Source organism: Colius striatus, chromosome 12 (assembly GCF_028858725.1).
Source record: "Colius striatus isolate bColStr4 chromosome 12, bColStr4.1.hap1, whole genome shotgun sequence".
Classification (NCBI taxonomy): domain Eukaryota; kingdom Metazoa; phylum Chordata; class Aves; order Coliiformes; family Coliidae; genus Colius; species Colius striatus.
This window is the reverse complement of record NC_084770.1, coordinates 8,022,878-8,039,087: the sequence shown is the minus strand read 5'-3', so window position 1 is coordinate 8,039,087 and position 16,210 is coordinate 8,022,878.

The window sequence follows — 16,210 nt, the reverse complement described above, 5'->3', positions numbered from 1 at the left end:
TTGAAACACGACAGTCCACTTTTCTCACAGAAGATGAAATAACAAAAGGATTGCATATTTTAGTCTTGATATTTAATGCAGCTGTGGGAGTAGCTCATCTGCTTGGGTGACTGTTACAAGAATTAAATAACAATAATAATAATGATACCTTGTTCTGTGTAATATCTGCCATCCACAGATACAGATCTGGGCCAGGACATGTCATTATTCTTGTTTGTGAGGATCCAGACACTGTTGCAACACTGGTAATGCGGGTGAACAGTCATTGACATATACACCCTGGGAATTCATACTGTTCCAAAATTCTAGCCTGCCAGTGCAAATTAGAGTCTTTAGGCCAGTGTCATTAGTTTTCTCTGATTTTGATGGAAAATCAGAATTCAACTTCAGATTTCATTGAAAGACTCATGAATTGAGGTTCAAGACCAAGCTTCCAGAGATTGTTTTAAGGCTACAGCTGACAGCAATAACCCAAAGCATACCTGCTTATTGTGTTTTCATGGGAAAGATTTCAAACTCTTTTTGCTTATAAATTAAAAGAATCAACAATTTCCTACTGTAAAATAAGAGTAATATTGCTCACTTGGGCTCAATGCTGTCATAAGGATTATTTTTGCATTGCTATTTTTCTCTCATCCTCTCTCCACACTTGCACATGCTATTTCTGTGCAGGTTAAAATGCAACACAGTTACACCCCAGAGTGAATTATACTACAGTTTGAAGAACAATTCAGTAAATAGAGAACATTTTTTTAAGGACAAAAACCCCAGCATTTTGCTGCAACTTTTGGGCAGGGAACAAAGAGTAGCATTACTAAGTGAAACCACGGGGGGGACTTAAGTAGCAGAGGAACGTATTGGTGTTTAGCCAGGATACTGGAGCTGCTGGCATTGTGGCTGCAGAGAAAATGTTCCACAGATCTCCACTAACAAGTGGCCAAAGGCCTTGGTTTGCTGCTGTTTTGTTCCCATTTGGCAGTTTAGAGCTAGAAGCACGGGAGGAGCCTGGATCACAACAGCCTAGTTCTCTGCCATATTAGGCACAATGTTGGTTCTGGTCCTTCACTTGAAAGGACCATAATCTGACTTAAAACAAGTTTGTGTTTTCTGCATGTTACTCCTTCTGGGAGATTATCCCAGACTGTCCACATCCCTGATGGTCAGGAGCCTTTGTATTATTGCCATCACTGGTTTATTGCCATGTATTCTGGCACCAGCATCAGCTCTCTTTTCAGTAGCTGCTTTGTTCACCACTCCTTATTCAGGTATTTTTATGGAGATGGTTCTTGCCTCCCTTTTACTCCCAAGCTACACAGGAATGGCTTTTCAGTCTTTCCTAGATGACTCTCAATTCACTTCAGACCTCTTCTATCCATCTGCTCTAGTTTCAATTAATCTTAAAGTGCATATGAACAACTGAATGCAGTTATAGTATTAAATGGGAGGAGGTCTCACTGATGCTTCATACAATGACATTAAAGTCCCCACTTCTCACTGAAACATCTCACCTGGTAATGGGAAGCTTGCATTTAGCTTTCCTCAAATAAGCTATAGTGGTGACGTCATATTTCTCCTCCACTTTTGCTTGCAATTCTAAGTTCTCAGACTGGATCAGAAACTTGTTACTATTCCCTTGTCAGTCCCCAGTTCCCTTGTATTTGTCCCAACTCTCAGCCTGCATACAGTTTTCTGATTTGTTCTTAACTAGCATTTCTGATACGGGGTGTTCAAGGTGGTTTCATAACCTCTAAAAGACATGTTCTTTCTTGTTACTTTACTCACACCCACTTAACCCATTTTTCCTCCTTCCCAGTTCAGGAAACAAGCCCTAGACTACATGTAATTATAGTCTGTATAGTTATAAATGAACGTGCCTTCTGTGTTTTACACCTACATTTTAACTGCCATTGAGAAGAGCACGCCTGATAACCTAAGACAAGGGACATAGAAGAAATGGGAGAATGATAGACATTTCTAACATAGCAGCACATGGACTTCCCATCTGCTTCTGTCAAAGAAGCCACATAGGGGTGTAAGGGTTGGATATTTTCTGCTGAGACCATTTTCCAGTGAGGAACCTGTGCCTGGCTGCTTAGGCACATATAGCTTTCACACAGGTATGCACTGCTCATTCACCAAAATGCACCAGGAGCTGCAATTGTGCTGCATGAGGTGAGCTTGACCAACACAGATCATGTGTTCCTTGCCATATTGACAACATCCAAACTAGATCTCAGATTATCTCACTCCCCAGTGAGGCACATTGTGTGAACCTCTATAAAAACCCTGCACAATGAGAAGGGTTTGGAAGAACAGCTTTGTTACAATTTCATCTACGTTTATTCCCGAGGATGTAGCAAATAGCTTCTGTCCATGTTCATGTGCTAAATACTGTTAGTGTCTCTTCTCTGTGTTACCATGGTGGTAAGGCTGCTAATGCAAACGGTTCTCAAATGGAAACTTGACCTTACATGACTTGCACCTAAGTCCATTCAAATCTCTGTCACAAGTGTTTTGATACAGCCTAAGGCCAGAGATATTTTCCAGTCCTATGAGTCTGTTTTTCATACAAGCTAAAACTATTTCAAGTCAACATCAGAGAGGAATATCTTCTCATCCTGTTAAAGGTTTCACCTTTTGGCAGGTATCTGACCCACAAGTATGTTGGGTGTGCTTTTTGTTTAGGATGCCTGAATATCCTTCTGCACAGCACGCTCAAACATACCAAATTTGTATAAATTGCCTGACTCTGGGATTTGAAGGGACAGTTAAAATGGGTTGGTGTTTCAGTTGGGAAAGACCAGCATCTGACTCAAACAGTCTTTGAAGAAAGCATCTAGCCTGGGCATTAATTAGCTGCAGCTCACCTCTCTTGCTCACTGATGCCAGTGAGAAGTGGCAGGCTGGCAGCAGATTAATAAACCTAAATAGTCTGAATACAGCACTAGTCATCTAGGCAATTGCTTACTGCTGGCTATTTCTACACAGAGTGGTCTCTAGAGTTGTTTCCAGTCACCTTGCTTCTCCGACTGATGGTTTGCTGACACCATTGCAAAAGGGAAAAGGCACTGAAGTAATACACTGTCTTTCCTAGGTGAATGGAGCCAATTAAATGTTATTAAGAAACCAGGAAAAGCCTTAGTGCATCATGTTTTTATTCTACCTAAAATTATAAAAGCTCTTCCTGTATTTACAGCAGTTTATACAGATGTTTTAGTGCTTTAATAGTCTTTTTTCTGAACAAAACTCAGCTTTTCTGAGTAGCTGGCCAAGGATGAGCTGCAGTAGTTACAGGGGGGAAAAAAAAGAGAGCATCATATTTGTTGAACAAAAAAAAAACCCCATTACCACACTCCAAAAGCTTATTATTATAATCAATAACAGTTTAATTTTTCCCTAGAAATGCAAGAGCATTCTGCAGAATGGCCTTTTGAATCTTTGATTTCACTTTGGCAGTGATGAGGCAACATTAACCTTTAGACTCTCAGTTTATCTGTGCATAAGTTAAGGATTTCTTAAGGAAAACAACCCTTTTGTATATTTCTTAGAAAGGTTACACAAGCAACGGAAGATCTTAGGAGCAAGCTCAAGAAACTGCAGAAAACCTTACACAATCCCTGGAGAGGGCAGCTGCAGGTTAGCAAGGTCCTGATGCAGGGAGATGCTGTTACTTGCCAAAACTGGGAATTCCTCCATAGCAGGCTGGCGTGTTTTAACCAAGGGAAAGACTCTCTGCCCCTGTTAATTGGCACTGCATGGACGGAGCTGTAGCAGTTCATGCTGGTGGAGGTTTTTGGCAATGTGGTTAAGCAGAACACTCATCTGCACAAAGAGTGATTCCTGGCATCCTTGCAGCTCATTTCCCAGGATAGTGTATTTCCAGGCATTTGAAAGTTCCTTTCTCTTAATAGCTGCTATCCATCATTATAAAAATGAGCATAACAGATGAAGAGAAATGGCCAGTTTTGCTCTAACTCCATTGACCTCACTGGATTTACATTAGAGAAGACTTTGAAGTAATAAATTTGCATTTGCACAATTACTAGGAATGTGCTGTATTTCCTCCCACCCCAACTGCTATTGATTTCCTGGGTGCCTGATCAGCGCAATGCAGCCCCATCCAGCTGCAATGGACCAACTCTGGTGACAGAAGCAGGGAGATATGCTGGAGGAACAGGGATGTGCTGGAAGAGCAGGGGGATATGCTGGAGGAACGGGGATATGTACTAGAAGAGAAGCGGAATGTCCTAGTCTTGCTGGCACTGCATCACAGAGATGATGCTGATTGGATGTGGATGGCTTCTGTTGAAGACCAACCACTTTATCATTGCCTCCTGAAGCACCAGGTCGGAAAGTTTCTGGAGCAGTGTCCTGGAAGATGCTGGGAGGCTAATATAACAGACTGATCAATTTTCAGAATGGTTGTTGGTATGATCATAAATGGCATCGGGAGCTCTGTGAAAGCAGAGGGCAGGACTCAAGGATGCTCCTTGTCACTTCTAGCTCTGGGTTTCCACATCTATCTTCAAGGGAAAATCAGAAGCCCTTAAACCCTTTCTTTCTTCTTTTTTTTTCCTGTAGCAGGAAGGAGAATAAAGGCAAAAATTGCAAAGGTGCAATAAATGTTATTATCCTCTTAGGACATAAGAGGCTTGGACAAAGGTTTTTAAAGGAATGAGTGAGCCACAGGAGTATTTCATTAACCATGGATGGTATTCAGAGAACAGCTGTAAAGATCAACAGAGGGTGTATTCAATTTGTATGAAGGATGATGAAAGGATGCTGCCTGCATGTGTGGGTACAACAACCCACAACTCTCACAGGAATGCTGGCACCTCGAGGAAGATGTTTTCGTTAGGACAGTTAATTACGGGTATGCAATTTGACAAAAAAATACCAACTGAAGTCAATGGAAGTTGGACAGATGTATAGCAGCCTCAAGACACAAGCCACACTTACGGAAACTCTTTTTTTTGGAAGCAGATCACCCACCTGCCTCTTCCTTATGAAACGAGAGATCTTAAAGATCACTGAAGAGGAGGGAATCAAGAACAACACATTTGTTAGCAAGTCATAAATTTGCAGGGAGAAAGCGAGGGGAGCAGAAAAAGAATGAACTTGAATTTCACAAGGGCGAGAGGCACCCTCCAACCCTGGCAGTTGCTCGGCTCATGGCAGAGAGCCATCAGCTGGGAGATGCAAAGACGCAGAGCAGCATCTGACAATGAAGTTCACAAGTCGTTAACCAGCGATGTAAAGATGTGCTCGACAGGCTGCAAGTTAAACGACCTCCCAGGTTTAACACTTAGTCTTCATAATATGCCAGAGAAACTTCTGAAGAGAGTAATTGGCCAAGAGGAAATGAATAATAAACCCTATGATGGAAGTCAATGCTCCTGGGAACTTTTATTGTTTTTGCAGTTAAATTTCTCTGTATTATTATTTCTCTGTATATGGCATGGATGAAAGAGTCTGGGTGAATTGAAGTCATCTGCCCATCCTCAGAAGGCTTGAAGTTAGAGGACATTTCAAAGCAAGGTTACTCACCCTGGTAAACATACATTCTTCATCTAATCTGAAATAAAAGATGTCCTTTCATGTTTGAGCCACTCGACTTTTTTCAAAACCATTTAAAATACTTCAGATTTGCATTTTTTTTTTCTTTAAGAATTTGACTTCTATTTCAAGCACATTAAAATTCTCCCCTCCACTCCTTTTTAGTCAAAACTCTTCACTGAATTCTTCAGTTTATAAATAGTTTTGGTCCCACTAAACCATCATTTTTATGACTTTCACATTTCTGGGAAAAAAAGGAGTTGCTATTATTAGTCACCTACAATCTTCAAGATATTAACCAAAGTATTGTCAAACAACTTCTGTTCCACTATGACTGGGAGGGCACTTTGTTAAATGAATATTTTTTTTTCTTTGACCAGTCAAACAGGTTTCTCAATCCACAGTTGTGTAATCAGTTAGCAAACTATTTTGAGGTTGAAAATACCCTCAGAAGAAATTTCCAGTTGGTTCTGTGTACTTCCAGTTGCCTTTCTCTCGGCTGAGCCCATATCACAATGCTCAGTTTCACCAAGAACATTTGTCCATAGGACAGGGGATCTATGTGAGTTCTCTCCATAATGGACATGTACAGTGTTGTTGTGCCATATTAAGTCAGGAAAAAGTTGTATGCCTGGTGCTACAGTAGAACATGAGGAATTTAACATTTCTAGTGCAAATGAGGGAGTTGTTTAGACAAGAGCTGTGACTCCTCATCATTTTCCAGATGTGTCTGTGCATAATGTCTGGCTAGTGCCTACCTTTAGATCCATTTTCCCACCCTTGCTACACCTGAGATATAATTACAACCTATGTCATCTATACTTAAGTCAGGTCTAGAGTATAATTTTTAGCACATTCAAGATCTAAATAAAAATTCTCCCTTGCAGTGGGTGGTAGTGGAAAAGGTAACTGAAAGCAAATGTCTTATAGCAAATAACTTGTAACCTGGACTTCCTTGTGAGGATAAATATGGGTCTGCAACTCTTCCCTTTCCCATGAACACTCTCCTCTGCTGTTCAAAAGAGATTTCCTTCAGCTTTTTATCCAGTGAAATCACCTAACCTATCATTTTCAAGCATGGAATTCTGCTCACACGTGTTGTCATTCGTTCTGTGGGGTTATTTCTCATGCAAACCAAAATAGTTCCTGATATAAAATGTTCCTCAACCTGACTGTTCACATGATAAATGACATAATGAAGTCATATTTGTAAGCACCAGAAGCAAACTCCAAAATAGTACCAGACAATTACTAAACAAACATTGTATAATTATCTTTTCTTTCCTGACCAGCTGAACGATGAAGGAAGCAGCAATGTGTGGAGCTTGTGATTAGAGCTGGTCATTTAGGCAAGAAAAAAATATCACACTCAAGTGTATTTCATCAATCAGAGTGTGGAGAGAGCTAGTTTCAGCTGATGGGACCAATATTGTGGCTGATGTGATTGTTTTCCCAGTGTTGACTCCTCCTGACTTCCCTTTTTATACGGTCTCGTACATCGCTTCATGCATCCTTCTCTGGCTTATTCTTCTCTAATTTGCATTAATAAGTTATTCCATTGCTTTTCTCATGCCCTTGACCTTCAGTCATTACCAACACCTTGCTATAAATCTTAGGACATGTCACACTGTATACTACATTACACATATTGGAACGCTACACAGAGATGTTCACAAGTAGGCATGTCCTCATAAGAACTGCAGGGTTCTTTTGCAGACCTTTTCTAGTCCTGCTTTAGAGCTCATTAGTCCATTATCTGGCAACATAATAGTCTTATTCTGAAGCACACTATTATTTCAATTACAGAATTATCATAATTAGACTTTCTGCTCATTAGGACTTCATTGCTTAGTCTACATATGGAAACCTGTATAAATCTTAATTAAAAGAAAAACATTGCTTGTTGTTTAAACACAAGTTTAACCTTAAGTACTACCCTGCAAATTAAAGACAAGCTTCAATGCTCTTTTACATATAGCAAGGGTAACACCTATTTGATTACTTACCCAAGCAAAACAAATGTTCCAGATGTTTGAGGCAAAACAGCTCAGAGATGTTGCATCTTCTTGTGAAAGAACTCCTGTGGTTTGGACTCTAAGTGACCCTGGGCTGACACCTGGTCCTGGGTTTGTTTGGAGCCACCTTTTGCTTGGTAACATGGGGAGGGGGCTATCGTGCTATTCCTCATAAGCAGTTCTCAAAACATCCCCCAGCTCTGAGGTGGACCCACCTTTGGTCCCATCAGGTGAATCTGGCACCTCTGCCATGATTTCTTAAGGAGGAAAACCTGCAGCAGAAGAGGAGGTGGAGGAGTTGTACAAGATAGAGGCAACCATGTGGGCCCCACAGTCAGAGAAGGAGGAAGGAAGGAAGGGTGCCAGACCAGAGCAACCCATGGCAAGAACACAGGCTGTCACACAAGGCACATGCCAGCTCCTGTGACACATCTTATTGTTAGTTTAACTCCAGATGAGCCCTAATAAGGGGGTGTTGGCACCATAAAGTTTTGCAGCTGTAGAATGGAGTCTCTGGAAAAACTGTCATAAAAGTCCTCACCGAGTCTTGTTCTAGACAGTGAAAAAACAAGCAAAATGTATTGCTAGAGACTTGCCTAAAGCAGCAGTATGTGCACCCAGTGCAGCAAAGCTGGTGAATCACACAGGCCTCCTATGTGCCTGTCTGCAGAGCAAAGAAACTATGGCAAATCCCCAGGGAGCAGCTCTCTATTTTCCCCTCCTGCTGTAGCCAGGTCTGCTTGTACTTCTGCAAGTAGCTAGGTGAGTCCTTTGCATCTCAGTTATATATCCAAAGGGCATGTGCTTTTATTATTGCTGGTAGCATCTGTCATCTCTTCCTGAAACAATTCTCCAGGCGTGAGGTAGATAAAATTTGGTGGCACTACGGATAAAATCAACTACTACTAGTTTCTGTAACAGAATAAGGAATGCCCCAGCCTTGCATTCAACACAAGAAACAAGGTTTCATATGCAAAGCAATAATTCACAAGGAATGTGTTGTCCTCTTTCCATTAACCTTTAAGATTAGCCTAGGGAAATGTGAAAGATCAGTCCTTTCCTCCCTCCCACCATTGTGCTTTGATACAGTATCTGGGGCTTTACTTGGTAAAGTGCTACCAGGCAAAGACAGCTCTATTTTATGTTGCTTTGTAATAAGGAGTGGATTAAGGAAACAGGCACAGTTACTTCATCACTGTGACCTAATGACATTCAGTAAATACAAGTGCTTCCAGCTACTCTGATTCCAAAAGCAAGGGAACAATGAGTGACTAAATCCTCGGCATTTAAGATCAGAAATAAAGTCAAGGGATGCTGCAGAAAGCCAGGAAAACAGAGAGAAATGTTGTTTGAGAGTAATTCAAGTGTTAGGGAGCATCTCATCCTCCTGATGCCCAGGGAAAACATTTAATTTTTTAATAATGTCATTTTCTTAATTAGTTGGTATCATCAAACTCATTCTGCTGGTAGACATTATTCTGGTCTTCCTGATTTTTGTATGCTCAGCAGGTTATACATGTCAAATACTATTGCTCAAGGATTTGTGCCTTGTGGCCTGAAGATGTAACACACAAGTGGGAGTGCTGGAGCAAAAATGGAACTGCCTGTGTCCACTGTTGCCAGTTTAGAGAGCAGGGAATGTGAGGAGCAAGCAGAGATGATGGGTCATGGCCCTCCTGACCGGTTGCCAGACACACATGTATGCCTGGGAGAACTGGAAATTTGGGGGCTTTGAAAATGAATCCAAAAAGTGGAAGCATCTGGGGAGTTTTGCCTTTCTTTTCCCTGGTGAGTACTCCCTACTCCCATTACATACAGGACTGCTCCCAGGGTGACACACAGGTTTTTAGAAGACTTACGAAAGGGTTGAACTGGTCAGGTCTTGAGAACAGTGTTGCAAAATTAAAGCTTATGAACTTGCAACTATAAAAACCAATCAGCTTTTTTCTTTCTTCACTTTTTGAAAATACTTCTTTTGCTACTTTTTAGACAAATTATTGAGTATGGCTCAATTATTTTTTTTCCCCAACAAGTTCTGTCTTAGTAAAAAGCAGAAAATTCTGTCTAACTCTTCATACAAATGGCTGTTTTCAGCTGTGACTTTCTAACTCCACAGGGAATTAATGAGTGGAGAAGAGCTCTTTGTAATGAATGTGTATATGTCTGTATGTCTGTATATAGATATTATTTTGCTTAGTTGTTTCTTATGCTGGAGGAGCTTGTTCAAAGTATCATTCTATCTTTTCCTTTGAAAATACTCATCTAGATAAATTACTGACCTTTCTCTCCATCTTGTCCCTTTCAATGACAGCTCTAGTCCCTTTTTGATGACCCCATAGTGGGCTTCAGTGTGCTGCCCCAGCCCACGCCAGCTGAGAGCTGGAGGACCTGATTCATTCTCATGGTTCCAGTTGCTGGCACATCAGAGACCTGCTGTACAACATTGGGTAAGATGTTTCATTTCTTGTGTCTTCTCTAGCCCTCCCCTGTGGTGCTGGTGGTGAGTCTCAGACACCTATGGGATGCAGTCTATGGCCCCCCACAGAGGCAGAGCTGCCTGTGTGCTGTGCTGACACCATGCTGCCCCAAGGAGAGCCTCTATCCCAGCAAGCCGGGACCCAAGATTTCAGCATCCTGCTGGTGATGCCAGTCTTCTGAGGTAGCAACACACAGCGAGCTCTTTTGATTAAAAATAGGTCAGGATTTAATTGAAATGAAGAAACATTTTCAGATGTGCTGAAATTTGAACCAGCATTGAACCTTTCCTTTTTTCCTCCCCTTTGATGCTCATTATTTGAAAGATGTGCAAAATGTATGGATTTCTGGAGCTGATGCTGACCTGATAATGTAATAAAGCTCTCTCCTCACTGCCCTCTCCCCGAAACATTTCCCAAAGTTTTATTCATCATTTCACACATCACTACATAAGCACACCCCTTCCTGTCCCTGGCCTGATGGAGACTTACTGCAGTATTGTGCAAAGCAGAAACATCATGATATGAAATGCAATACAGAGGCACAGGAAATTTCAGTATCTCTGCCATAAGCATGGAAAGCGGTTCCATTTCAAGCATAAAGAGATTCATTTCCAAATGACTTTTATTGAACCTTTTGTGATTTTGCTCTTCTCTCCAATAATTACAACTCTTGACTAATAAACAGTGTTATTATATATAACAGAGAACATTTCCATGTTTCTGTGTGCAGTGGGGCTGGAGAGGGTAGACTTTATCTTGATATTTTACAAATATTTTCCAATTAGATGACCAGGTATTAGAGTTGAAATCATTTTGGTGGAGGTTTCCAATCACAGCTCCTTAGCAACTCAAGTAATGTTAAATTAAAGTGATAAATGATGCTCTTAAAAAAAAAAAATAAGAACTCCAGCAGAGAGATTAATTTGTGATGCCCTTTTAGGAAAGATTTATGGGATGGGATGTGATTTGCTATCTGCCAAGTGCAATTCTTCACCACCTGAGTACACAAGCTTTGCGAAACTGTTTTCTGATGAAGTGTAAAGTTAGATCTACTTAGCCTTCTCAGCTGGTGAGGAAATATATGCCCTTTTGTTCAAGCTCTTCCCCTCACCCTGGCTGCAGTCCTTGGGAGTTCTGGGCAGCTGGGGAGATGGCAAAGCTGTCACCCGAGGCACGTGCCAGCTGTCGGGTGCTGGGATGTTGTCTCCTAACACCACTGACTCTCATGCTATGAACCAATGCTCTCCAGCATCAGTTTCTGCTGTTGTTCCACTTTTCTTCACATGGTACTGAACTTATAAACAAAACAAAACCACAACCTCCACACCCTGAAGCCCATTTTAGCATTCCTCATCTGTCCTTTCCTCCTCAGCTTAATTAATACCACAGTTTGTATCCAGCACCTGAGACCAAGCCTATCCTTTTTTTGGTGATGAGAGAGGCCTTGCTGCCTCCACGCAGAGGTGCAGGTGGCATATCCCACCCTCCTGCAAGCTGGTCCTCTGTTTAGGCTTTCATATCAAGAAACACAGGTAGTGGCAGTAGGAAGGAGGTTTGGGGTGGACATGCACAGTGAGGTGATGCTATGCTTACTGCTCCAAGCCCACCCTGAGAGCCTGCCACTATATACCTGGAGAAAAGGATCAATACTCAGGCCAAGACAAGGCTGCAGGTGCTTTTTCTGGGCTGAGCTCCCTAATTGTTTCCATGGCTTTCCTTTGGACCATCCTGATATGTGCCACTGCCCCATCGTGACTTCCAGCTCCTTCAAAGTGAAGTTGCTAGTAGAAAGCTACTTGTTTTATACCCTCCAGTTCCCTTTTCCTTCTCATTGATTGCTTTATATTGCAGGCAGTCTTTCTGACATGTGCACTTAATCAGTTTGTGACAGGAAGATGGGTCAATGGGCAAGCTCTGGATAAACAGCCAGAGCCCAAAATTGGAAATAGGGATTGCTCTGCTGAGCACAGTTCTGGTGTCCTGGCTCCAGCTATGGCCAGAGGAAAGGAAGAGAGTAATTATGAGTTATGTTTGTTCTGCACCTCTGTTAGTATGAATCTAGTTTATGCATCAAAATGGAAAGGCTTTCCAAAAAATACTTCATTGTTCTGCAAATTCTCCTTTTCCATGGTGATGTCCAATTTCTTTCTAAATTATGCTTGGCTCTTGTCCTCAATAATTTCCAGCAGCCTTGTATTTCACAGGGTATTCATATACTGGCTGTAAAACCTTTTGATGGGCTTTAAAAGGTTGGATTAAAGGATCTGACACCCATGAACTGCCTGCAAGTTGGCTGCCAATGCCTTCTAGCTTCATTCCCTTCTGTTGTTGCTATCAAGCAAACTCTTGCCCAGAAAATATTTCCAATTTGCCTTGATGGTGGCAGTGATTCTCGAAATATCTTCAGGCTCTTCATCTTCGATAGAGTGAAACAACAGTCCCAGGCTGGCCTCCATCAAATCAACACATCTACTCCCATGGGACTGCACAGTCTGGAGCTATGCACCAGTCTTTCCCCTGAAGTCAAAGACATCAGAGATGGAAGCAGACACCTTCAGGTTAGTTATTCCATCTCCAGGTGATCCAGTCTATCCTTAGGTTAAGTGGTCCATCTGCTTTCCCAGACGGCATAAAGCTGACTTTTATAATGTGTTCTCCACTCCCGTTCTTAACAGGTTTTATAGTGGAGCATCTCCCTTATGATGAAAGGCTGAGGGAGCTGGGGCTCTTTAGCCTGGAGGAGTCTGAGGGGTGACCTCATTAATGTTTACAAATACATAAAGGGTGGGTGTCAGGAGGATGGAGACAGACTGTTCTCAGTGATGGCCAATGGCAGGACAAGGGGCAATGGGTACAAGCTGGAACACAAGAGGTCCCAAAGAAACATAAGGAAAAACTTCTTCCCTGTGAGGGAGCACTGGAACAGGCTGCTCAGGTGGGTTGTGGAGTCTCCTTCTCTGGAGACATTCAAAACCCACCCAGATCAGTTCCTATGTGGCCTACGCTAGGAGGTCCAGGGAGGTTGGACTAGATGATCTTTCAAGGTCCCTTCCAACCCTTCAGTGATTCTGTGATAGTAGGATTTATCCCTGCTTCTTATTCTGCAAGCATAACTCAGAGACTAATGAACAGGTCATATGCTCCTGATCTTTTGCCTGTCAGGACAGTCCTTTATGATCTTTCCCTGCTATGAACAATGACTTTCATTTTCCAATATCTGTGCAGAGTAATTGATGCCCATGGATTTTATGCAGCCAACCCTTCTTTCTGGTTTGAAAATGTGGTCTTTCTAGCATTATTTGTCCAGCATCCTGAAAAATGCAAGACTACAGGTCATCAAAGTAGTACAGGAAGCCCAGCTCCATTAAAACCAGTTGCTAGTAGGAAAAGGGAACTGGAGGGTATAAAACAAGTAGCTTTGTACTAGCAACTGGTTTTAATGGAGTGAGTCTGTTCAATGCAAAGTTCCTACTGTTCTGTTGATTTTTAGAAAGCAACACTAAAATATTCCTGGACCTCTTGTGAGCCTCAAGAGAACAGGTATTTTGTTATAGAGCAGACAAGAGTTTGTGGCTCTTACTTTTAATGTCACTATGTGAGAATTTTGCTTGTAGTGTTTTTGATATAGCATTTTGTTTCCCTTGCTCCATACTGTCCTCAGGATCCTCAGGCAGACAGCAGCTCTGTCACAACGGAGTGTGATGCTGAAACCATGGTTTCCAAGTAAAAGTACACTTGGGGTAATTCTAGATTTATTGAATCAAGTCTTTAACCTCAAGAGGTAACGTGTTGTATTTTATATAGAAAATCATTTTCCCTGCCAGATGGAATATTAGGGTAGTGTCTCTTATTTGATATGGCTGCTTGGGCATTTCTCTGTCTCAGGATTAATGGTGATAGTGTAATTTAGACCCTGTAACAACTTGAGGCAGGTGGATTTACGGAGTTATCAGTCTAGCCACATACAGGCAACTCTGCTTTAATTGAATTTAGGAAGAACTTGATGAAAGAAAGTCCTCTCCACCTGCCTTGGGAATAAAGGTCCAACTGAGGCAACCACACTTTGCTTTTATTGCCAGTTCAGGCAGTAGTCCCAGGTGGGATGGCAAAGGAATGATGTCCAGGCATGCTGTCACAGCCCATGCAGAGCAGAAGGGAAGTTTACTGCCTTGTAGCTTGAGCTGAATGGCAGAGACCTGTGAAGCAGTCCAAGGGAGCTTATAGCCCACCTGAGAAGTCTGTACTGGAAATGCATTTGTATCACCAAATCTCCTAAAGAAACAGTGCAGCATATTTGATACCCATTCCCATGGCTCCACAAAATGCTGAGCATTTTTAGTCTGATTTGAATCATCTCAAATAACAAACATAATAGTGAGTTCCTACAAGTTTAGGGAAAATAGCTGTGGAAAAGAGAGAAGTGCTAATGGTCCTCTGAGCATGAGTACTTGTCAAATACAATGACATTGGGACAATGTGAGTCTGAGGCTGTGAAGCTGAGAACTTGAGTGGGAAAAGACCATCTCCCTAACCAGGACTGGCTTCTCAGGTTTACCCAGGGAAGTAGAAATGTCAGTGTCCCTGCTGCCTCCCTCAGAGCCTGGCCACCCTCTTTTTTTCTCACAGTGTTGGCAGGAGATTTGCAAGTACATCACCATGTGCCATTTCAAGCTTCATTTGAATAAGCGTCCCATATAATAGACTTTTTTAGCTCTCTTTCTGTGAATTCTAAATAAATGCAACTAATTAAAATGTTCCAAAGTTTTATGTAAATAACTAATTAGCATTTGAGAAGGAATAGTAAATTCACAGATGGTTGTGCTCCATTCAGGGCCCACTCTGCTCTCTGGCTGTAGCCAGGGCAATGTTGGGCTGCTGGTGCAACATCCTCTCTGGCAGGAGCAGACTGCACAGATTTCACCCCTGTGATGATCCAGCACCATCCACCCTCTCTGCATCCAGTGTGAACTCTTCATCTTGCAGGATGAGGCAAATTCTTTCTGTCCATGACACCAGGGCTTGCAAGAGTAAGAGCAGCATAGGAACGTGGATGAGAACCTCAAGGAAGAAGAGGTCTGCACAGAAGAGATGAGATGGATGTTTGAGCTGTGATTTTCAGTGCTCATATTGGTGTTGCTCTGTTGCTTCAAGGATATTCCTCTAAAAAGCCTTCCCTGGGAACAACTTTTAGATGGGGAAAGCTATGATTCTTAACAAAGCTGAATCTCAGCACTCCTGGGTTCCAGTATCAGTGCTGCCAGCAAGTCCCTGGAAGACTCTATTCAGTCACTTAAACACTGTGCCCAGGCATCCCAAGAGGCAATGTAAGCTAAACATTTTCTTCTTCTGTCATAGAATTGGAGCTAATCAATGTCTGTAGCACACTGGAGAGAGCTGATGCAGAAGTAGGAATGGAGAGGTTTTAAAAAAAATAGATCCATATCTAATGCTGATTACTGTCCAGGTGGAATTAAGAAGAACATCATTTCTCTCTCATCCAGACTCTCATGTCTTCAAGGAGTATTGCATTTATACAGCCCCTAGCACCCTGCCCATTCAAGTGCTATTACAACACAAAAAAATCCACCAAACCCATAAAGCTGCAAATACAAGGAAGGAGTTTACAAAACTAGCCAGCTGTAGTTCATGTGCTCTAGAGGAAAGAGATTATCATCAGAGAAAAGAAGGGAGAGATTGTTTTACCCTCCTGTTGAATGGGTCCTACATAACCACCCTCACCTGCTTGAAGGGCAGCCCTGAGTGCACTTTTTGCTTTTAGAGCTGCAAAGACCTGTGGGAGATGAGGGCATTATGTAAACCCACTCCAGAGCAAGCTAGGACTTTCTGGTGAGTTTGAGCTAGATATCTAGGGAAAGGAGAGAAGCCTGCAAAGATGCATGTTGCTAGGAAGATGGTGTTCGGCTAGAGAAAAATTGAGGAGCAGAAACAGGATTCAGGAGTAAGTCAAAGAGTGAGTTTTAAGGGGTGGGTTAAAAGAAGTGTATAGAGCATTGCTATTTTAATATGTTTGATTTTAAAATGGGAGTGTGCTCTTCCGACATAGTACTGGGAGAATATAGAAAACTGGGAGATTAGGTGAAACTGTACATTTGATGAGGGATTTGCAAGTCAAGGGGGAAAAGGACTATGCCAAGTGTCCCT